Source organism: Myotis nattereri, assembly GCF_964212035.1.
Source record: "Myotis nattereri genome assembly, chromosome: 10".
Classification (NCBI taxonomy): Eukaryota; Metazoa; Chordata; class Mammalia; order Chiroptera; family Vespertilionidae; genus Myotis; species Myotis nattereri.
The window spans coordinates 83,672,802-83,696,855 of NC_138085.1; the positions used below are offsets into that span (position 1 = coordinate 83,672,802).

The 24,054-nt window shown below is 49.0% G+C and overlaps 1 protein-coding gene across 1 annotated transcript in view; it reads left to right on the top strand.

Moving 5' to 3' along the window:
- Positions 1–24,054, top strand: part of MYT1L (myelin transcription factor 1 like) — a 296,451-nt gene that overhangs the window by 163,496 nt on the left and 108,901 nt on the right. The window contains exon 4 of the mRNA XM_081100618.1: positions 13,167–13,312. The gene's annotated coding sequence lies outside the window, so the exon portion shown is untranslated. The remainder of the gene's footprint in view (positions 1–13,166; positions 13,313–24,054) is intronic.

Consider the following 24,054-nt stretch of genomic DNA (forward strand, 5'->3'; position numbering starts at 1 on the left):
TATATCAAATACAGAAGGCAATGTGTGGCCACTGAGTTCTTGGCTATCTTTTTGTTTAAGTTCTTGGAGTTTGTTTTGTATATTCATGTTTGTTTTTATGCCTGGCTTCCTAGTTGTCACACCTGATCAGTATAAATTAGTACATGGCTCAGGTTTTCCTAAATACATTGTGTGAATACCTTCTACCCTGTGCTGAGGGAGCTATGTGAGAAGGTGTGCCTTACACTTGAGGCCTTTCACAGAACAGCCCTACCCTCAGTCTCTGCTTGCTCAGGGCCTCAACGTCATCCAGAGGTGAGTGGCTGTGTCTTTCCTGGACATGCACCCAGGAAATTTCTCCAGGGTTTCTCTAGGGTTTCCTTTTAAACTCTTAGTCAGGCTTCTGTTTGCCCATCTGAAATCACAGCCTTAGGCATTGAGTGTTGCAAGCATTTGCTATTGTTTTGGTAATGCCATGAAGGGAGAACAAAGGAACATTGTAAGAGGGGGAAAAAAAACATAGGCATAGGAACAAAGAGGCAAGGACAGTGGAGTGTCAGGGGCTGCACTCAGTGAGCATCACCATGTATGTTATCCAAACAAGCAGAGGCCAGAGGTGGAGGCTGGAGAAGCAGCTCAATCACTTGTGGAGAAACTTGGACAGTGAGCCAAGGAGTGTGGATGGAGGGATGAGTGGGTGGCTAGATGATGGATGGATGGGTAGATGGATGGAGTGGATGGGTGGGTAGATGGATGGGTAGATGGATGGAGTGGATGGTGGATGGATGGATGGATTGGTTTTTGTAGTCAGTGGGAACCCAGAGAAGGAGTTTAAAATAGGAGAAATTTGATTATAATGTTGATGTCTTTATGGAGGGCAACTTCAAGACGGGTAACATAGAGGTGGGGGAGTGCTCATGTGGATGGTGTGTGCTCATGTCGTTGAGAGAAAATGAGGGCTGGGACTAAGGCAGGAGTGGGGGTATGAAGAAGATGGGATGGTTTGGAGAAATTCCCATTAGATCTAGAGAGCGAAGGAGAAGAAAGAGTGACTGTCGCATTGCCTGGATTTGTCCTTTGTAGAACTGAGCCCAGGAAGAGCACCTGCAGTGAGAGGGGCAGTGGGGTAACGATTAGCTCAGGGGTGAACATGGCGACTGTGAGGAGCTCGGCAGATATCCCAGTAGATCAGTGTAGACATTTGGATTCACAGTGTGAAATGTATTGAAGTACTCAGAACGCACTTGAGAACTGTCCATACGGAAGTGGCAGGCAGAGCCCTGGGAAGTGCGGCCATTGCCCCAGGAGAATGAGAAGAGTTTACAGAGGCCAGGACCTTCACTCTCTAAGAGGCAGCGGGAGAACCAGCCCCGAAGAGACTCTCAAAAGGGAAATCACCAAACACTGTCTGGGAGCCGGCCCAGGGCAGGTTTCAGAGAATGTGTCATCTGGATGATAATGGTGCTAATCTCCCCAGGGAAGCTTGACACAAACCTCTTTTGAGGAACCGATGCTGTGACCTGGAACCCACATGTTAAAGCCTGCATTTGTGATTCTGTGTATCCATCTTCCTGTCACAACACACGTCTCTGCCTGGAAGTCCCAGATTTATCTCAGAACCAAACAGGACAAACTGAAACCCCCTCCCCTCGGAACCAGCAGCTGCACGGTGTTCTGATCGTTGACCCCTGCGTTCTCACTGCCTGTGCCATGTGAGGCTCTGCTACCTCCTGCCTGGGCGGCTGCACTAGCCTCCTTCTAGTCCACCTTCCTCCAGACCTTCCTCTCCCTGTCAGTTCTTCACACTCTAGCCAGCGTGAATTTCATGATGCAAATTCTGTCACCTCAGATTACACACTGGGAAACCTTCCTTAGGACAAATGTTAAAACACTGTCCCCCTCCCCCTTTTTGGCTGATTCCAGTTTATCCCTGAGGTCTCAGCGCAGGTGTTACTTCTTATGGGAAGTCTTTCCTCACCTCGGCAACTGAGCAATTGTCCTTCAGTTGAGCCCACAGCCTCCTGTGCCGCCTCCATCGTACCAACATCGGTGGTGTTGTGTGGTAGTGGCCCATTTGCAGTAGACCAGTTTCTATTGTATAAATGACTGGCCAGGCTTGCCCACTAGGCAGTGAACTTGTTGAGGTTAGTTGAGCGTCAGCACTTTGCTCCAGTGTTTATCCTCAGGGCCTGGCCTGTAGCAGCCCTGGAGGCTTGGTGGGCATTTGCTTGAATTAATGACTCAGTGATGGTCAAGCATCATCCTAATCTAATTATTGGATTAGATTAGATTAATGGAGATCTGCATGGCAGTTTTATTAACCAGTAGTTTATATGCCACCATCCCTTTATTTCCTGGGCTTTGGGGAGCTTTCTGATACGTTGCAACTCTTCCTGGGAGTACTTGGGCTGGGCTGGTAAGACTGGGTCCCCTGGGTCTGGTAGTTGTAAGGCCATGGTAGGGACCGAGGTAAGGGCTACTGCCTTCGCAGCCTGGTCAGCCTTTTGGTTAACTTTCGCTACCGGGTCATCAGCTTTTTGGTGTCCCTGTCAGTGGATTCTGGCTAACTTGGCAGGAAGCCATAAGGCCGCGAGCAGGTCGAGGATTTCCTGCTTATTTTTTATTGTCCGTCCCTCTGCTGTCAATAGCCCTCTCTCCTGGTAGATTGCCCCGTGAACATGAGCTGTAGCAAATGTATAATGGCTGTCTGTGTAAACGTTAAGCCGTTTTCCAGCCCCCAGTGTCAGTGCCTTGGTGAGTGCAATGAGTTCTGCTCGCTGAGCTGATGTCCCAGGGGGCAGAGCCTCCGCCCACACAGTGTCTGTGTCGGTGACCACCGCTGCACCCGCGTACCTGCACCCGTCCTGCACGAAGCTGCTTCCATCCGTGAACCAGTGGCCTCTGCATCCGGGAGGGGCCGGTCGGTCAAGTCCTTCCGAAGTCCATGTACCTGCTCCAGGATTCCCGCACAGTCATGTAGTGGGGCATCTAGGTCAGGGTCAGGTAGCAGGGTAGCAGGGTTGAGGGCCGCACTGGGATGGAACCATACTCTAGGGGGGTTGAGCAGCAAGCTTTGATGGTGGGTCATGCGAGCATTGCTCATCCACCTATCAGGAGGCTGTTTTAGGACCCCTTCAATGGCATGCGGGGTTGTGACCCAGATCTCCTGTCCCAGGGTCAGTTTGTCAGCATCCTTGACTAAGAGCGCGGTTGCCGCAATGATTCTTAGGCACGGTGGCCAGCCGGCGGCTACGGGATCCAGCTTTTTAGACAAATATGCTACTGGGCGACTCCAGGGGCCTAAAGCCTGGGTGAAAACTCCTTTTGCTACTCCTTTGCGCTCGTCTACAAAGAGGCGAAAGGGTTTTGTAATGTCTGGTAGGCCCAGGGCTGGAGCAGCCAAAAGAGCTTTCTTTATCTGATTAAAGGCAATTTTCTCTGTCTCAGTCCATTTAAAGGCCTTCCCTTCCTTGGTGGCTTCATATAGGGGCCTGGCGATCTCAGCAAAACTTGGTATCCAGAGGCTGCAATAGCCAGCCGATCCTAGGAATTCCCTCACCTCCCTCCAGGAGGTGGGAGCAGGGATTTTCAAGACTGTCTCTTTTCTAGCGTCTGACAACCGCCGCTGTCCGCCCTCCAGTATGTATCCCAGGTAACTCACCCTTTCTTGGCATATCTGAGCTTTCTTGGCAGAGGCCCGGTACCCTAAGGTCCCTAGGGTGGCCAGCAGATCTTTGGTCCCTTGCTCACAATCTTTGGCGGTATCGGCAGCAATCAGGATGTCATCTACGTATTGAAGGAGGGTGAAACCGGGGTTCTCTCTCCTGTACTCACCGAGGTCTTCATGCAGCGCCTCGTCAAAGAGGGTGGGCGAATTCTTGAACCATTGGGGTAACCGCGTCCAGGTTAATTGTCCACTGTAGCCTTCCTCTGGATCGTGCCATTCGAAGGCAAACGGGTTGGCTTTGAGGCGCTAGCTGCAGGCTGAAAAAGGCATCCTTCAAGTCTAATACAGTGTACCAGATTCTAGAGGGTGCCAGAGAGCTTAGGAGAGTGTACGGGTTAGGAACAGTTGGGTGTATATCCAGGACTCTTTTATTTACTTCCCGGAGGTCCTGGACTGGTCGGTAGTCATTCGTGTGGGGCTTTCTGACTGGCAGGAGGGGGGTGTTCCAGGCAGATTGTCACGGAACCAGTACCCCTAGGCTTCGCAGTCTCCGGATGTGAGGCTGGATTCCCTTCCGAGCCTCCTGGGACATAGGGTACTGTTTGACTCTCATCGGGCCTTCTCCTGGTTTTAATTCTACCAGGGTTGGGGCCCTGTGAGCGGCCAGTCCTACTCCCCCCGTCTCTGCCCAGGCTGTGGGGAATTCTTGCAGCCACCTGTCCATATTGTTCTCTACTGGGGGCGCCCCCTGGTGGAGGCGATATTCATCCTCCAGTCTCAGAGTCAGAACCTGGATGGGGTGGCCTTCGCCATCGGTGACCTGAGGCCCCCCTTGTCTGAAGGTTATTTGGGCTCCGATCTTGGTCAGCAAGTCCCGTCCTAATAGGGGGTAGGGGCACCCCGGTATTACCATGAAGGAATGGGATACCTGGCCCATTCCTAGATCTACTGTTCTTTGGGTAGTCCATGAATACTGACTAATGCCAGTTGCCCCTTGCACCCAGGACTTTTTATTAGCTAGCTTCCCCTGAGGTGTGCGGAGAACCGAATGTTGTGCTCCAGTGTCGACAAGGAAGTCAGCAGGGGTCCCCTCCACTCTAAGAGTTACCCTGGGCTCGGGGAGGGGGTCCGAACCCTGACTTCCCTAATCACTCAGTCCTTCCAGCTCCAAGACCTCCACCCAGTCTGTCTTGTTTCCCTTTTTACCGGCCTTCTTTGGGCATTCTCGGACCCAGTGCCCTATCTCTTTGCAGTAAGCACACTGGTTCTGTTGCAGCTTCTTTTTCCCGCCCCGGGCGGTTCCCTTACCTCTTTCTTGGCCATCAGCAAGCTGGCGAAGGCGGCAGGTCCACTCTTCAGGGGTCTCCATGGTGGTGGCTAGCAGAATCTTGGCCAGGTTTCGAGTCTGCTTGTCACTGGCAGCCACCATGGCACGGGCTTGCCTATCCTCAGGGGGCTCTCGGTTATTGAACACCTTCTCTGCTACTACCAGTAAATCCTGTAAACTCTTTTCTTCTAATCTATCTATTCTCTCCAGTTTCTTTCTAATGTCCGTGGCTGACTGGTTTATAAAACTCATGATTACAGCTGCCTTATTCTCAGGGGCTTCTGGATCCATGGGGGTATAGGTGCGATATGCCTCCATGATCTGTTCTAGAAAGGCAGCTGGAGACTCATCTCTTTCCTGCTGTACGTTCCCTACCTTGGTCAAATTGGTGGGCTTTCTAGCAGCCCTGCGGAGACCTCCCATTAGAGTCTGACGGTAGACCAAAAGCCTCTCCTTACCTTCTGCTGTGTTGAAATCCCATTCAGGCCTAGTTAAGGGAAAAGAGACATCTATCTGGGCCTGGTTTGTGGTTGGATTTCCGTCTACACCAGGAACCATCTTTTGGGCCTCATTGAGGATCCTTTCTCTCTCTTCCGTCGTGAACAGAACCTGTAAAAGCTGCTGGCAGTCGTCCCATGTGGGCTGATGGGTGAAAAGAACAGAATCTAGCAAGTCAGTAAGTCTCCCTGGTTTTTCGGAGAACTTAGGGTTCTGTGCCTTCCAGTTATAAAGGTCACTAGTTGCGAAAGGCCAATAAATATGGGGCTGGTTGCCATCCGCATCCGGGGGTCCAGTGGCCTGTAAGGGCAGGGTCTTGATAGTGGAGTCGGGTGCTGCGACAGACAGCTCCCGCTGAGCTCTTTGCTGGGTGAGAGGTGGGCCTCCTACCGGAACCGGAACCGTGGCCATTCCCGGAACTCCGCCCCCAGCCATTCCCGGAACTGCATCAGCTTCCTGCGACGGGGTAGGATCAAATCTCTCTGGCATCCTGTGGAAATGATACGGGGGAGAAAAAATTAACTCTTATCCATTTCCCCCCTGCAAAACCAGGTAGGGGGGAGCTGGAGCTGACGGCAGGGTGGCTTTCTTCTCCTTCTTCTCCGCTTTCTGCAAGGCAAGAATGGGTTCTGGCTCCAGAGAGTGTGGAGGTAGGAAGGGCCTAAGCCAAGGTGGTGGATTTCCCACGAGGTCCTGCCAAGTAACAATGTAAGAGAGTTGACCAGGATGTCCCTCTTTGGGCTGGGAGACAACGTCCCTAACCCGGCGGATGGTGGGGAGATCGAAAGTCCCCTCCGGCGGCCACCCGACATTAAAAGTCGGCCACTCCCTGGAACAAAAAGTCTGCCACCGGTCCTTCCAGACCTCCGCACTGAGGTTGCTGGCCCTTCCCTTTACCTCTTTAAAATGATCGACCATAATGCTTAAGGGAGTAGTTTGAGTCTGTCCCATAATGTCCATCCAGTAAATCCACAAAATAAAACCGAAAAAACACAAACACAGACAACTAAGGGGCCCGAAAATATAGTGTTCCAACTCCATGGAAGCGAAACCAAAACAAGCTTCCAACTCCATGGAAGCAAAAACCGAAAACGATGGCTGCGTGCCAACCAGCGGGAGCGACCCGCCTGTCTCAGATTGAGGGGGTTTCTACAGACCTTCCGACTCCGCGGAAGCAAAGCTATACCCCTTCAGATGGAGGATCGAGGCGTCCCCCGTCTCCTCCCGCCCTTGATCCCCCTGTGCGTCCACGTTAGATCATGTGGGTGATTACGATTACAGATTTCAGAAGTGAGCTCACACAGGACAGATACAAAACACACAATGACACAAACACCTACCGCGGTCAGTCAGGCCCTCTGGACTGGGGGTCCCTTGATGGTGTTGGGGATCCCGGACGAGCCCCCAAATGTTGTGCCCAGATTTCAAGATCCCCAAGGAAACCACACCAGGGAGCCAGCCAGTCCGATGCAAAAGCAGAGGGTCCTTTATTGAGCTAGCTAACTCGACTCCGCCTCCTGTCCGCTGCAGCGACCGGAAGCAGAGTGAAACAGCCGTGAGAGAAACAGGGTTTTAATAGTGGGTGGAGTGAGGGGAGGGGAGCTGACTGTGGGGCCTGCCGATTGGCCAGGCGCCAGTCAGGTTTTCTTACACAGGATGTGGTCATCTCTATGGCGCGCACGTCCCTTGATTGTCATTGGTTAGTTTAAAGAAATCCCGGGCGTGGCCAGCAGGGGCCTGGGCTTCCGGGAAGAAGGTACTCTCCTGTGCACATGGCGGCTGCCCCAACATGGAGGGTACGGGGCAAGATGGAGGGCATAGCCCTCGCCCTTTCAATTCTTACATTGTATGAGGATCATTTCTTACTTTCTAAAGTGTTTGCATTATTTTTGTCTCATTTGATCTTCAAAACAGCTCATTAGGAATGCAGAAGTATAACCATAGACATTTACTACACATGGGTGTTGCAACAGGTGTTACATGGCTTTTCCAAGGACACAGTAAGTCATCATGTAGGTGAAACCAGTATGTCCGGTGCTCCTTTCATTCATGTAGCTTCTGCCTTTTTCTTAAAACCAATATTTGTATCATTACTTTCCTGCTTTCGTGTTGATGAATTATCATCGTTGATGTGTGGCTGTCTCACTGTGTTAGACTTGAGACGGGTTGGAGGATGTGTGCATCTTGTGGCATAGCTGATACAACAGGGTGCATGTGTCCCACAAAGTTCACAGAGTAAAGAAAATGGGTGCCCATCAACCCCTGAAAGACGCGGGAAGTAAAATATGCCCATATGAGCCGGCTTTCTCCTAGAGCTTTTCCAGTGTCCTCGCCACATCCCTTCAGGACTCCCTCCCACCAAGACTGAGCTACCCGAGTGCTCCTGACACCCAGCACTCTACACCCAGCAGTGGGGGTCACAGCGTGGAGGGTTGGGCGGAAATGGGGTGGTGGGTGGGTTTACTATTAAGGCCCGTCTCTCTTGCTCAAATTAGCTTTTCCCTATCTCTCTTGAAAGATGGTGGAGGTGAGCAGCAGCCTGGGTGGATGTAGAAGGTGGAGTTTCCATTCCTAGAGGGAGGTCTTTTCCTCCTAGTCACCAGCTAGCTCAGAGGTGCTCATCGTTAGTGACTGTTCTCGCCTCCCCTTTCACAGCCCGGACAGGCAGAAAGAACACAGGCATTTGCCTTCAAAACAAAAACCACTCTCAGTATCTCAACCATGAAAAGTAAATCATAATCTCTCAGATGTGATAGATTTGGCCAGTTTAGTAACATTTTAGGAACATCTTCATCCCACGTGAAAATAACATTAGAAAAGAAGACAAAGTGAGCTTTCAGAGCTAACATCAAAGTCAAAAGTTGTTTTCTAAAAATCATCGACTTGATTGTCACCTTCGGCTCAACTGTGGCCTGGCTGTGTGCCTGCTCCAGGAGCCCTGGAGGGGTTCTCACAGCCCTTAGAATATGTTGGGTTTTCTCTGATCATTTAAGGTGATTACTTTCACAGAACTAAAGATCTTACCTACCCAGTGTTGACAGCACTAACATTTTTATTAAAGGTTACATATTTACTTCCTGAGGTTATTTGTACAAACTGCATTTCGTTTGAGAGGCAAAACACTTAGCACTCTGACTTGTATGGCAACTCTACAGGCATGGCTGTGACGGCGATAGGCCAGGGCATGGATTCGAAGTCACTACCTAAAACGTGTCTCAGAAACAGCAACGTCCTCCAGGGGAGCCACTGTCATGATAAACGCCAGCCTTGATCTGATTGGCTACCCTGTCTCCTAGCTGAAGGTGGGACCTACAGAGTGTGGGGGAGGAAAGGTGGAAGGAGCCAAGAGGAGCAAAGGTGCTTCTCTTTGAGTTGCAGTGTTTCAGGAAGTGGAGATTTAGAGATGCATCCTGGTCGTGTGTGTGTGTGTGTGTGTGTGTGTGTGTGTGTGTGTGTGTGTAAAGCTGGGAGGGATGGGGATGATGATAGGCAATCTATCAATATGGGACCAATAAACACAAGTGTAAACGTCTTCAGTACAAAAAAGAAACAACTGTGCAAATCATAGAGGAAAATTTGTGCTTCGATGGCAAACTGCATTATTTAGGGCACAGCCTTCTGGATTCTCTGATGGTGATTCTCTGGAGATTCTGCACCTTTCGCTGCCTTTGAGCTGTTTGAGCTGTGGAAGCGGTGGACAGCCCGTAGCGATGCAGAACAGTTCTTGTCCCGTAGGCTTGAAAACATTGTGTCTGGTGGAAGCTCAACTGACACTGGATTTGCCAGTTTTGCATCTGTTTGCAAATTTATTTCAGTATTCCTGATCTATTCATGTGTCTGTTCTTGGAATTTCCCTTTGAATGGGTAGTAGCATCTACTTGGTTTCCTCATTAGATAGAGTTTAAAAAATCTTTAATGTGTGTTCATTTTATATTATATAAGAGTCATGATTTTGCCTTATTTTGAAAGTTATCCTTTAACAAAATAGAGAATTGGAAATTTTGGGGTAGATAATACCGCATGTGAAAAATACTTGACGTCTTAGTTGACAATAAATTCACTGTAAGTCATGGGTGCAGTATGGTTGTTGCTTTGTTTACTTGGATCTTAAGTACTTAATTTAGAGTCACTATTCCAAGCCACGGTCAACTTGCCTTATTTTTAACCCAGTAACTGATTGATAATTGTTGCTATAAATCGTATTTTAAAATCTGGCATAGCAAGCTATTATAATTATCATTTTTTAAAAGAACACTTCAATATTCTTGCTAGCTTATTCTAGATGAATTACCCTGTGAGTTTGTCAGAGTCTATAATGTATTCATTGAGGATCTTGGCTTTGCATAAAAATCTATAAATATTTTCTTGGGAATTATTGTCATTTCTGCTGCATTTGGTCTTTTTAATAAGAAGCAGTATATACATCTCCAATTATTCTTCTCATTCCTTATTTCTCCCATTAGGGGTTTTAAGTTTAATTTGAATAATTAAATCATTTATGTCTTGAAGTAAACAAATATGCATTTAATGGTTTTAATTGTTTAAAAAAGAATTTTTGTTAACCGTTTATTTGAATATTGTGGCTGTTACTATAATTCGATGAGGTTTTAGAAGAACATTTCTTTCTTAATTTTGATTCTGTTGTATTCAACAGCCAAATATTTTCATCTAAACCATTTCATATTTTATAATGAAAGGTAATGGGGGAAAGTAATTTAATTGGAAAAATTATTTTTCAACAAGCTTCTCTGAAATGTATTTATTTTACTAAAAAGGAAATACCTGTATCTCTGCCTCCGTGGGCCCTATTGGCCATTTTGTGTGCTCCATCTCATCTAAGGTTCATCTGAAGAGCCTTAAGGTTCTCAGAAACTGAAACCACTGACTAGCTTCATTGTGACTCCCGTGGCATTCGTCTGTGTCACTTGCTGAGGGTCAGCATTCGCAACTTGGATCAGGTGAACTTGAGGGGCTGCCATTTTGTGGTGTGTGTGTAGGAGGGGCGCGCTGGGAGCCTCTGTCATGGACCTGGAGTATCTGCTAGTATTTCAACTGCCCCCACATTACTCCTTCCCTGGAGGGGGGGGTGGGGGGGTTGTATGGTGAGTAAGAAGTATTCATTCTGTAAAAGATCAACCAACTTTAAAAATACAGAACTTATTGTAAGAAATAAAAAATGTGAATGAAGAAAAAAATAGTTATTCAGGATTTTATGTATTATTGTGTGAAAAGAGATGAAAAACCACCCTAACAATATGTTAAAGTCTCTGCTCTGAGCAAAGACATTGTTAGTCACCCCCAGGAATGTGACAGTAATTATCCTCTTGACATCCCTTGGGCTTTTTACAATAATAATCTATCCTTAAAATGCACAAAAGTATTTCCTGTGCTCCAACCAAAAAAATAAAAGTTGAGTTTACACACAGTTGGTCCCAACTAAAAACCTGTGGTCTAGCATTGCAACTACTAGAACTATCTCCATGCAATAAATACATAAGTGGGAGTTTTATCAAAACATTAAAAAGTCTCCCCAGCAGGGGAGCTGGAAATAGAAAAGGTGATATTTGAGGAGCACTGTTTTTCATAACAAGCCCTGTAGTGCTATTTGACCCTTAAACTGTGTGTATGTATGGCTTGATGAGATGCCTATTACGTTTTTTAAAAATTGATACTTCCTGTTGTTCATCTTGAGGGCTGATAATGGTAGCCTGGCAGGCCACAGGTGGTCTGGACTCTCAGGGTCTGGGATTCCTGGAGAAGTCTTCCCGGACGGAGCCCTGGAGTCAGGGGGCAGGGGGTGGAGGGGCGGGGGGAGGACGGGCGATGCCTCCTGAGTTTTCTCCTTGGAGCAGCAGCCTCCTCCTCCCCCCTTCCTTCAGGTGACCTTGCCTTTGCTGACTGACAGGTGCTCCCTCCCTGGTGACAGTGTGTTCCTGCAGCAGGTGACCAATTTCCCGGGGGTTTGCAGGGCTGTTGCAGAGGGTCCATGTTAACAGAGCTGCTAAACACAGCTGTTTTGATGCCTACATTTAAAGCTGGTAAAATAAATAAATTTTTGTTTCCATCAGAACCGCTTTGAGGGCCTGCAGATGGGATTCTAGCTGGTGGTAGTTTGGGTGGTAACCAGAGGTCAGCGGGTGCTCAGAGCCTGTCACTCAGCTCGCCCCTTGGGCCATGAGGCTCACATGGCCACTCAGCATTGCTGAACGCTCGTTAGTGCAGAGCCAGGTGCTGTCTGAGCCTGTGTTCATCATGAGCCATTACTGAAAACAGGAAGCGCAAGAAACACTGAAAATAAGTACACATTAGCAAGGAGTACATTCGCCTGGAAATTCTCCCTAGCAGCTCCGATTTCTTGTATTGCAGGTCACCTGTTTCTCTGACATTTAAAATATGAACTAAGCCCTGGCCAGTGTGGCTCAGTGGGTTGGGCGTCGTCTCATGCACCGAGAGGTTGATGGTTTGATTCCCTGTCAGGGCACATGCCTGGGTTGAAGGTTTGATCCCCAGTAGGGGGCACACAGGAAGCAGCTAATGATGTTTCTCTGCCCCCCCCCCCCTTCCTCTCTCTTTAAAAATCAATAAAAATATTTTATTACAAATATATATAAATTAAAAAAATAAGTGGGTACAGGGGATAAATAGGGGAAAAGGGGATATCTGTAATACTTTCAACAATAAAGATAAATTTAAAAACAATAATAATGAAAATTATATCAAAGGTTTTTAACATAATGAGAATAAAGATAACCCAGTTATAATATATATGGAGAAGTACTTACATATATCAGCCTGGGGAATTCTGTCTCATCATTTGGAAACAAATTTAGAGGAAAAGCAAAAGGTGGGGAAAAAGAGGGAGTGAAAGAAGGAAAGGAAATAGCAAATCTGTTTTTCTTTAGCCCCAATGCTTTATAGTTTTAACAAATAAAAATTTAAATTATTGAGGTATTTTTTTAAGTTAGCAACTAACATGCTCTAAAACAGCGGTTCTCAACCTGTGGGTTGCGACCCCTTTGGGGGTCGAACAACCCTTTCATAGGGGTCACCTAAGACCATCGGAAAACACATATATAATTACATATTGTTTTTGTGATTAATCACTATGCTTTAATTATGTTCAATTTGTAACAATGGAATTGGGGGTCACCACAACATGAGGAAATGTATTAAAGGGTCGCGGCGTTAGGAAGGTTGAGAACCACTGATCTAAAGTCTTTTGATGGAAAGGGCTACAGCTTACTTATTGTCTTCATAGTAGAGAAACAAAAATAAAGACACATACGGCAACCTGCTGGTGATACAAGCTGTGTGTGTATGTAGAGACACATACATATGCTTCTCTAGTTATCCTCTAAATATTTGATACTTCCTAGACTCAATCACAAAATAACTCCGACACCTAGATTTATAAGAACATGTTTACAGTTTTGTGTAGTTTTTACATCACAGAGACTTAGTTTTCTAAAGGAGTTTTCTATAGTGAATCATTTGTCAGAAATGAATTGGTGTGATTCGAGGTGGTATCTCCACCACCCCTCCCTGTGGCGTCTGCGTGGGTCTGTGCACTCAGCCTGCTCATCCCAATGCCACTGTCTTCAAGTGCAAACCTCCCTGAGACTCACTGCCCCAACGCAGGAATTTTGTTTCATTACGAATATCAACCCCATTTCTCTACCCTTTATTTTTCTCTAGAGTGACCCACATCTGGTGGAAGAGACAAAAATGTAGCTATCGAATCCACTCAAGTGTTTCTCTCTCTCAAATTACCAACAACATCCCGTCAAGAAAAGTTCTGGTGGGTCCCACATCCGTATGGCTACCCAAGGAGACACGTAAAGGTAAGGACCCCATGTCCTGCTCCTGGCTTACATGCAGACAAACGTCTGGTCTATTTACCTTAAAATATCTTACTTTGAAAAAACGTAAAGATGGGTTTGCAAATGGTGGGTTTTTTATTTGCCAAAGAGCACAATACCCCTTAGTTTTAATAAATAAACTCAACATAAAATCAGATTTTGTAATCCGTTTCTAAACACAGACTCAGGTAGCCTTCTGTTATCCAATGGCGTCACCCAGAAATAACTTCACAGGAAGCCATAGGGGTAGGTCTGTTCACCCTCTGGCCATTGTACAGAAGCCCCTCTAAAATCAGGTCTCTATTTCTACACTCTATTTAGGGAACATTTTATCGTGAAGGAAATCAATCAGTCTTTAATTAGGGCCGTGTTTGCATAGCATAAGTCCTCACAGGCTGCGGTCAGTTACTGTTGATAAACCTCCCTTGGTGCCACTGTAGAACCTGGGAGCCGTGCTCCTTGCAAAACTTCACGTTATTAAGGTGTTGGTTTAAGAATTGTTTAAATTGTAGTAAAACATGTATAACACAAAATATACCATTTTAATCATTTTTATGTGTACAGTCCAGTAGTAGCTGTGTGACCATCACCAACATCTATCTCTAGAACTTTCTTATCTTCCAAAATGTCATTCTTCCCCATTAAGCAGTCACTCCGTATTTCCTACTCCCCCATATTCTGGCAGCCTCCATTCTACTTTCTGTCTCCATGAATCTGACAGTTCTAGGGACTTTATGTGAGTGGAATCATACAGTATTTGTGTTTTTGTGGTTGCCTTATTTCACTTAGGATATCTTCAGGGTTCACCATGTTATTGCATGTGTCAGCATGTCCTTCCCTTGAAAGGCTGATAGCGTTCCATTGCCTGGGGGGACCATGTTTTGTTTGTCTCGTCCTCTGTCCATGCACACTGGGGTTGCTTCCACCTGATAGCTGTTTAGACTCACCCTGCTGTGAACATGTTACCTGTTTTCAGTTTGAGTCCCTGCTTTCAGGACTGAGTATATATCTAGAAGTGGGATTGCTTGATCATGTGGTAATTCTATTGTTAATTTTTAAAGGAACTGCCATACTGTTTTCCATAGTGGCTGTACCATTTTACATTTTCACCAACAGTGTACAAGGCTTCCAATATCTTCACATCCTCACCAACACTTGTTGTTTTCTGTTTTGTTTTGTTTTGTTTTGCATTTAATAGCTATCCTAATGGGTGTAAATTGGTACCTCACATGGTTTTGATTTGCATTTCCCTGATGATTCGTGATGTTGAACATCTTTTCTTTCACATGCTTTTTGGCCATTTCTCTGTCTTCTTTGGATAACTTTGTGCTCAAATTCTTTGCCTTAATTGAGTTGTTTTATTGTTGTTGTTGAGCTGTAGGGTTTTTATATATATTCTGCATATTAACCCCTCATCAGATATATGATTTATAAGTATTTTCTCCCATTGCATGATTTGCCTTTTCATTCAATGGTAGTGTCCACTGATGCACAAAATTGTTAATTTTGACGCAGTCCAGTGGGTCTAGTTTTATTTTGTTGCCTGTGCTTTTGGTGTCACATTCAACAAATCGCTGCCCAGTCCAGTGCCATGACGATTCTCCTCTATATTTTCTTGTAAGAGTTTTATAATTTTAGCTTTCACATTATGGTGTGATCTATTCTGAGTTATTAGCTGTTATATTTATACTAGAGACCGGGTGCATGAATTCGTGCATGGGTGGGGTCCCTCGGCATGGCCTGCAGGGATTGAACCGAAACCACAGCCTGCCGCTCCTGCCTCTGCTCCTGCTCATCCCGGCCCCACTGCGCCTGCCTGATCAGGAGAGGCTTACTCCGCCATAGCAGTGCTCGCCAGCTGTGAGTCCTGTGTCTGGCGCCAGTCCCAAGGAGGGGGTGGTGGCCGGGATGCGATCGGCCCTCCCACAGATGGTAGGACACCCTTGCCGGCCTGGGATCTGGATCTGTCCCCCTGATGTTCACACTGGTTGTCGGCAGCCACTTGGCAGCCACATTTATATTGTTTCTTCCTTGCGGAGCATCTAGGGAGGGGAAGCAGCCATGGTGCCCGAGGCCAACTTCCAGGAGGCCAGTGGCACTGTTGGGATCGTGCCAGCGGCGCCAGTCCCTCAGTGCCTGACCCATTGTCCGGAGATTGGACCTGCAGGACTACTGAGGGAGTGAGTGGCTGCCACCGGGACGGGTCAGTCAGCCGAGTGGCACTCCTTCTGTGGAAGCACACTGACCACCAGGGGACATCTCCTGCATTGAGTGTCTGCCCCCTGGTGGTCAGTGCACATCATAGCAACTGGGTCGTTCCACCTTTTGGTCACTTTGCATATTACGCTTTTATTATATAGGATTAGAGGCCTGGTGTACAGATTCATGTACCAGTGGGGTTCCTTGGCCTGGCCTGCGAGATCAGGCCGAAACTGGCTCTCTGACATCCCCCAAGGGGTCCTGGATTGCAAGAGGGCACAGGCCAGGCCGAACAACCCCCCAGTGCGCTATCAGGGCCAGGGAGGGGCACAGGAGGTTGACCAGTCAGGGAGGGACCATGGGAGGGCTCCAGGGCATGTCTGGCCTGTCTCGCCCAGTCCTGATCAGCCAGACTCCAGCATCAAGCTAACCTACTGGTCGAAGCGTCTGCTCCCTGGAGATCAGTTCATGTCAGCTACTGGTCGACCGGTCAAATGTCTGCCCCCTGGTGGTCATTGCACGACATAGCGAGCAGTTGAGTGGCCTTAGCATATCATTAGCATATTACACTTTGATTGGTTGAAGGGCCAACTGGTTGACTGGACACTTAGCATATTAGGCTTTTATTATATAGGAGGATTTGTGTCACATGGGCATAATGAGAGCTATCAGTGCCTGCACCCTGCCACATGCACCAGCTCCAGGCATGCACTGCCGTCCCCAAACCTGTGAGTCTGAGTGGCGCCTCTTCCTACTTTAGGGGTCGGTCAAGTGAAGATTGGAGGATTTAAGTGACTGTCCTAAGAAGACGTCATGATAAGTAGCCAGGATAGTACCTGGAGCAGACTGGGGTGGTCTACAGCAGGACAGAAATGAACTTTATTTAGGGTCCAAATTTGACACCACCTACTAATTCCAAGTAGTCTTCAGATTATAGTTGTTAACCCAGTCTGTTTCCAAGCTGCACATAAAGATTCAGAAGTTAGCCTTCGAATAAGATATGACACAAATTACACAGCAAAAAGGCTTTGATCACAGCTACCTTTTCCTGTCACAGAGACCAAGGAGTAACTGTACATTGATCACTTTGCATCAGTTTCTCATTCATTCCACACTTTTGAGTACGTATTTTGTGCCAGGAACTCTTTCAGTCTCTGGAGGTAACAAATGGAGAAGCTGTGGTCATTGCCCTCAAAGAATTCACAGACGGAACACGCCTCAGGCGTGGGAGCTGGAAGCCCTTTCCCTTCTATATTGCAGAGTGCGCTCCTGCCCCGGGAGGGGCTCCGTCACCTCTCGCTGCATCAGCAGAGGCCTGGGTGAGATGAGGTAGGAGAACCCAAAGGAGACCTTACCTCTGACTAGAAGGGTCAAAGGTGTCTTTGAAGGGGAGGCGACCTCAGAACTGGACCTTGAAAATGAGTTCATTAGATGGATAAACCTGTAAATGGCTTACTAGGTAGAAGAGAAATACAAAACCCAGAGATTGGAAGAAGCGAGGCACCAGGATATGGATAGCGGGCCCTTGGTGCAGCGGGCACGTGGCGTGTGCAGCTCCACCTTAGGACAAAGGACTTACTGCCGAGTGACTGGGGTCTGGTGTGGGGAGGTGTGATGTATGCTGTGTGCCCCTGGGGCCCACAGGGGAGAGGATAGGGGCTGGTCTGTCTCGGCACTCTCTCAGGTGGGGTCATAGCAGGGTGGTTTACTCAGGGATGGGTACCTGTCTCTGTCCCCATCGGGAGGCCACCTGCCTCCGCTCCTCAGCCCACCTGTCTGTCTCCAGTGCCCAGGGCCATGCACTCAACCATTGGTTCCTGTCCAGCTGCCATCGTGCAGTTGTTCAGACTGGGGATCCCTAGACTGCTCTTCTGTGGTCCTGTCTTTAGAATGCAGCTCAGAATCAGAAATGCTCAGGAGGACGGCCTGTGGCACCAACTGCCATCACTCAGCACCCGCTGACAGTGGCCCATTCCCACGACCTTCACTCTCCAGGCTTCCTGCTGACTCCCACTGAGCCCATGTGTCCACAGCAGCCTGCCTCCTTTCAGCACCCTCGGTTAGGAAGCACTTACAGGCCTTGCCTCTTGTTGGAGAGAGAGAAGTGCCATAGAACAAGGTTTTGGTTTAGGGCATTTTCTGTCCTAGTGTGTCCCAATCAGCCCCTGTGGTTGCTGAGCCGTGAGCACTGGGGTATCTGCGGCTGACACCCCAGGAAGCCCTGCTTCCTCGGACTGGAGCCCAACAAGAGCCATCTTTGCACCCACTGCCATGTTAGACTTGACTTAAAACCAGTAGCTGCTTCCTGGAAAGCTGCATGAATTGCGCTCTGATGGCGACTGTTCTAAAGAAAAGCTGACCATGCCTCCAGAGGAGGAATCTGCTGGAATGGCACCAGCTTTATAAATTGGTGCTCCTGATCCATTTGCAACGAATGTATTTAGAACAGCTAACAAGTGTCACTAGGTTCGTCCTGGCACAGCCGGTAACCATTTGTGTGCCTTTGGGCACATCCCATCAAAGTCTTAATTTCCTTTTCCAAAAAGTAGTACTGAAAGGGCTTCGTACATATCACATGAGGTGGGTCACATGAAAAGAACGTAGAGGACAAATGATGGAGACAGTAGCCAGATAGGAAGTCTCCACTGGGGATCAAGCGTGGTTAGAAGAGTGCCACTCAGCGTGTGTACCACTTAGTCTGCAAAACTCCCATGAGATCGGTGCTATTCCTGCCCATAGTTTGTATTAGAGGAAACTGATGAGCAGAATATAAAGAATGTGTCCAGCGTTACAGTTAGTAAATGACACAGGTGGGATTCTCCCCGAGGCAGGCATTGTAACTGCCGAGCCAACGTCCTTAACTGCGAGGGCGTGTCTCTACCACGCCTCCAGGGCCCTGTGCAGCCTGTACATATTGTTACTATTGTGTCTGCTCCACATGGGCTTACAGTGCATATGATGTGTGTGTATAATGTATTTATATATGTATTTTATATGTAAATACTATAACATAAAAGCATTGTACATAAACGTAGATATATACAGATATATGCACAAATAAAATACAAATACATTTACATGTACATATATTACTATCACCTGTATATATAAATATGTAATTACATGTGGATATAAATATGTAAGTCTGTTGTTATATACGAAATATTATAAGGAGTGTCAGGACCAGGAGGCCTGGTGTTCATGTGCTCTTGCTGATCCTGAGCCTCACAGGCAGGTGGGTGGCGCGCTGATCTCTGAGTTATTCAACCTTGTGGTTCTGTGCTTGCCCCGCACGGCTCTGCGGGAGCCTCCTCGCTCAAGGCCGCTGCTTCAGCACTTGCAGGAGGGACGCTGACGGAGTGCTGCGCAGTGATGGATGAGGGCACTCTGCCGTCGTTTCACGGGAGATTTGCATGTGCAGCGCTCATGAGTGCCGGGGAGCTTCTTGCATCCACCTTGGGTTCTTCTGTTTCCTTTATGCGTTACCAGTGTTCTTGTTCAAAGTGGCATTTTTTCTGTCGGGCTGGGTGGGTGCGTTACCGCGTGCCGTGCCCTGAAGCTGCCAGCGGCCTTCATTTACAGGAAATGGGCGGCGAGTAGGGTTCTGAACTCACAGGTCTCAGCACCACCTACTTGTGCCATCATCCTGGCAAGTGCAGAGATCCAATTAGTGAGCCGATCCAGCAAGTCTCCGTGTGTCAGTGTACCTGCTGTGAGTGTCATTCTGCTCAGTGATAACAGGCTGTGTCCCAAAATAGCGGTGGGGGGAGAGGGCTGGAAACACTGAGTCCTGGTTGTGAGCTGAATTATTTTTAAGTGACTAGACACCGGTCCTTTTAAAGCGCCAGTCTCCAAAGGACGCTGGGGCTCGGCTCTGGGAGGAAGGCTAGCCTGGCCCCCCGGGCAGTGGGTCCATGTATAGTGTCAGCGTGAGTGTCTGGAGGAGAGTTGGACCCTTCGGAGAGAACGTCTGAAATGCCAGAGCTGCTTGGTTTCAGCTGCAGGAGCGGCAGGGCCTGGCAGAGCCTGCGGGCTGCTCTGGGTTCTCCTGCAAGTGTGCTGTGCCCGCCATGGTGCCCCGGGCAGAGCTCGGGAGTGTGCATTGTTGGAGTCAGGTGATGGTGGTTGGGGTTGGTAGCCTAGGTGCAGAACTCATTCAGGCTGTTGTGGGGGGTTTGGAAGTCATGACCCTGAGCCGGGAGCAAAGATCTCCAAGGAGTGTGGGGCGGTCCTGGGTTTGGGCAACACCGGGGCTTCTGAGTCCTGGATGAGCTGAGACTCAGGCTGGAGGGTTGGAGGGAGAATGAGGGCGTGTGGAGGAGGAGCAGAGGGAGGTGTCCACATGCTCCACGAGAGGGGCTGCCCGGCGCAGGCCAGGAGGGAATGTGCGGGTGGGGTGGCGGCCTCAGAGCTTTGCAGCTCTGGCCCTGAGTTCCAAGAACGATGAGTGAGAAATGGGACCAGACGGGACAAATGCCGCGCAAGGGAGGCTCTGAGCTGGAAGCTGTGGGATGACCTGAGGGCCTGGGGCTGGATGATCTCAAAGCTCAGGGACGGTGGCCGGAGTGGCGGGAGCAGGCATGGGGCCTTTTCTATTTCTGCCAGAGATGATAATTGATAAGAAAATAATAGGCAATGTCACGGATCCCCATTGTAATTGAGCAGTGATTGTCGGGAACATATTAGAACAAAGTCCCTAAGAAAATAGATATGATCAGTGTGACTTGGAGCACAGAAATCATTTAATTGCTTAATAAAATGTAATTTGTATCACTCATGTTATTTTAATTTGTCTTCTCTTTAACTGTTCTTCAAAGTTGACACAAAGATGCAATACTATGGTCTTGCAAACAAAATCTACAAATAAGATGGATGTGAGGGCCCTGACCGGTGTGGCTCAGTGGACAGAGCGTTGGCCTGCGGACGGAAGGGTCCCAGGTTCGATTCCGGTCAAGGGCATGTACCTTGGTTGCGGGCACATTCCCAGTGGGGGGTGTGCAGGAGGCAGCTGAGCGATGTTTCCCTCTCATCGATGTTTCTAACTCTCTATCCCTCTCCCTTCCTCTCTGTAAAAAACCAATAAAATATATTTTTTAAAAGAAGATGGATGTGAGGGAAGGTTGAGGTGAGAGCGAGAGGGACAGAGCAGCTGCATGAAACGGCCCTCGGAGGCCTGAGCGCTTGTGCACAGCTCCCTGGTCAGGAAGAGCAGCTCTGCAGTCCGAGCTCCGTCCTGTTCGAAGGCACCCGGGTGGCAGCGGGAGGAGAGGTGGTTGTTAGGAAAGATTTTGGCTAGACGCAGCCGCACGTCTCCCTTGAACACCATCTGTTAGGCTGCAAGCTGTAGATACTAGGAACCCAGAGAATTCACGGGAATGACACCAGGGACACGTCACTGCACCCACGAGGGCTGTCGGCAGCTGACCCGGCGGCCACGCTGCCTCAGGCTTCTGCTGCGGGGGGCGGGGGGCACCTAGCACTTTGCCCGCGCTCGAGGATCTGTGACCTCAGGGATTCCTCATGTTTGCTCACAGCCTGGAGGGTTGTGCTTCCGGGGTGGAGGAGCAGTGGGGGCTTCGTCTGTCAGGTGAGGTGCTGTAGCTTAGGCCGAGGTGTGTCGATGAAGAAAAACAATTTAATACGGATTTTCGAGATAAAGTCACGAAGAATTGTTGATGTGGGGATTGAAAGGAAGGGAGGATGAATGGTGACCCTGAGTTTCTGAGATGAGCAACTGGATGTGTGGGCTCCATTGCCTGGGCCAAGAAGACCCCGGGGACAGAGACCGTGGGCAGAAGTCAGGGGGGCCATTCTGGGCCCATAACGTTCAGAATGCACCGGGGTGTCTGTGTTAACTCCCCTCAGTGTTTCTAGGACTTTTAAACGACAGCGGGAGGTGGGGGGGTGGGCCGCAGATGGTAAGAGATCAACTGAAGGACTTGTGTGCATGCATATAAGCATAACCAATGGATACAAGACTCTGGGGGATAGGGGAGGCCGGGGGAAAGTCGGGGGGGGGGGGGGAAGGAGACATATGTAATACTTTTTGTAATACCTTACGCAATAAAACAAAATTAAAAAAAAATGACAGCAGGAGAACTTAATTGTTTAATCCCTCTATCTAATCCTGTTTTAACATGGAATTCAGTGGCGTATCTACAGTGATGAAGCTCCTTAGGCAAGAGCCAGACCAGGCCCAGACCCTGTCCCAGCCCCGTGCGCTCACTGCTTAGGTTCTAAGAATGTTAGTGTGTGGCAGTCCAAAGTCACCGTGCTCTGCATGGCCCTCCCTACCACCCTGTGACTGTCAGTGCGATATCAGGGTGCATCGGGGCACAGGGGCACAGGGTCACAGCCCCCCAACAGGCTGCTGGGGCTGCTCACATCACCTGGTCCTTCAGAATGTTCTGAACCAGGGACAGACAGCTGAGACAGTCACCTTCAGGGGGTTACCTCAGAGTCCCTGCTGCACGTCATCTCTGTGAGAACATGGTGACTCAAATCAATGTTTTTAGCAGGATGAATCCTAGAATTTTAAAAAATGGTAATTCCTCATGTCACCTTCAAATCTTGAAGCTAATTTTCTCCTGATGCACAAGGGTTCTTCAGTCAGTAGCTCTGCAAACAGATCTGGTGCCAGAGTCCGTTGGGAACTGGTCTCCTGGCCAGGGATTGGGGCCCATTGAGTCAGGGCCAGTGCCTCCGCCCACGTGGTGTCACGTGACCTCTGGCTGGAGTCCTTGCCTTCTTCCATGTGACTCTGTCCTGAGTGTGTCTCCCAGGCCCCCGCTTCAAGCACGTTGCCCTTGCTTCACCTCACTGTCCCGACTGCTGTGACATCACAGAGACACAGATAACCCTGAGGTCCCAGTGCCCGGAGCTGTGATGGCAACATGCCAGTCTCTGGATTTATGAAAAATTAACATTGACTCATAAAGCTAAAGGGTCGTTCTGTTGGGTTTTATAGACATGCAGTTGATTGGAGCTGGTAATGAAAAGTACAACGTTGGCAGCTAACAGCAGGGGAGAAGCTGACCTCCAGTGAGGGGAGAAGCTGCTTGTCACTAAGACACGGAGACTCAGTGGGTGGAGGGAGCTCCACTGGTCAGGGCCCCTCAGATGGGTTGCCCTGCCTGTCTCACCTCCCCCACCCCTGCCGTCTGCTCCCTGGTCCCGGGCCTGAAGCCTGGCCTCTCTGAGCCCCTCCCCCGCTCCTCCATCCATGAGACGCAGACCCCCCCAGAGCCCACGCAGAGCCCTGCTCAGCCCTGGTCGGAGGGAAGCACGCCTGGCCCAGCTCTCATGCAGGGAGCCCAGCCAGGGCTTATTCAATCCACTGAGGCCGTGTGCAGGGGGGGCAGTGGGACCTGCCACCTTATAATGACGAAGCCGGAACCAGACCTTAGACACCTGACAGCCCAGTGAGTGTTGGCTGAGGCGGGGGAGTGGTCCTTGAGGAGCAGGTCTCGGTGTGGGCTCTGCCGCTTTAAGGCAGCGAGGAGCCTGGTTTTGTTTCTCGCTGCAGCTCTACCGTCTTTATCTAATCAGGCGTGTCATTGATTGGTTTAGATTTTTGTTTTGCTTCGTGTATCTTGTTCTGAATGTTGGGTTTGAATATAATTGCCACAGGTCACACTACCTTCTTAAAAAATTCATCCAGCATGCAGGTTTGGGAGCAGGGGGTGACCTGGATGTTCTATGCAAATGTATGTAAATATGTGCTGATGTCAGTAGGTGAGTGTGGCATCTGTCACAGCCTCCCAGGTTAGTTCACCAGGAGGCCTGAGCGCTGCCACACTCTCGGGACCAGGGGGCATGTCTGTTTCCCTGAGAACAATCACACTGGTGGGCGTTAGAGAGAAATCTGTCTAGACCAGTGGTTCTCAACCTTCTGGCCCCTTAAATACAGTTCCTCATGTTGTGACCCAACCATACAATTATTTCCGTTGCTACTTCATCACTGTCATGTTGCTACTGTGATGAATCGTCATGTAAATATCTGATATGCAGGATGGTCTTAGGCGACCCCTGTGAAAGGGTCGTTTGGCCGCCAAGGGGGTCGTGACCCACAGGTTGAGAACCGCTGGTCTAGACGTTTCTTACAGGTGCTGGTTTTATGCTGGTTTCAACTCAGTAAGTACCATGGGGGCCTTTCCTGGGTGAAGTACCATCCCAGGTAAATAAAGCTCAGGCCTAAGGTCCAAGACCTGGTGCTGGCTGAGCTGATGACCACGCAGGCGGAACAGGGCCCCCCAGGCAGGGAGGGAGTCCGCCCCCCCGGATGCTGAGCCCTGCGGAGCCAGGGTTTCCAGAAGTGCAGTGGCCGAGGGGAATGAGTGAAAACCAAGTTGCCAGGGTCCCACCCCTCACCCGCAGTGCCTGAGCTTCCTCCCTCTGATACGTTGGGTTTCTGTATAAGGTTTACAAATAAAGAAAAAACATCAGGGGGCACAGAGTGGCTTAGACTCTAGTGGAGACGCAGACACAGGTCCGGCCACATCTGATCGGGGAGCGGGTGCTGAGAC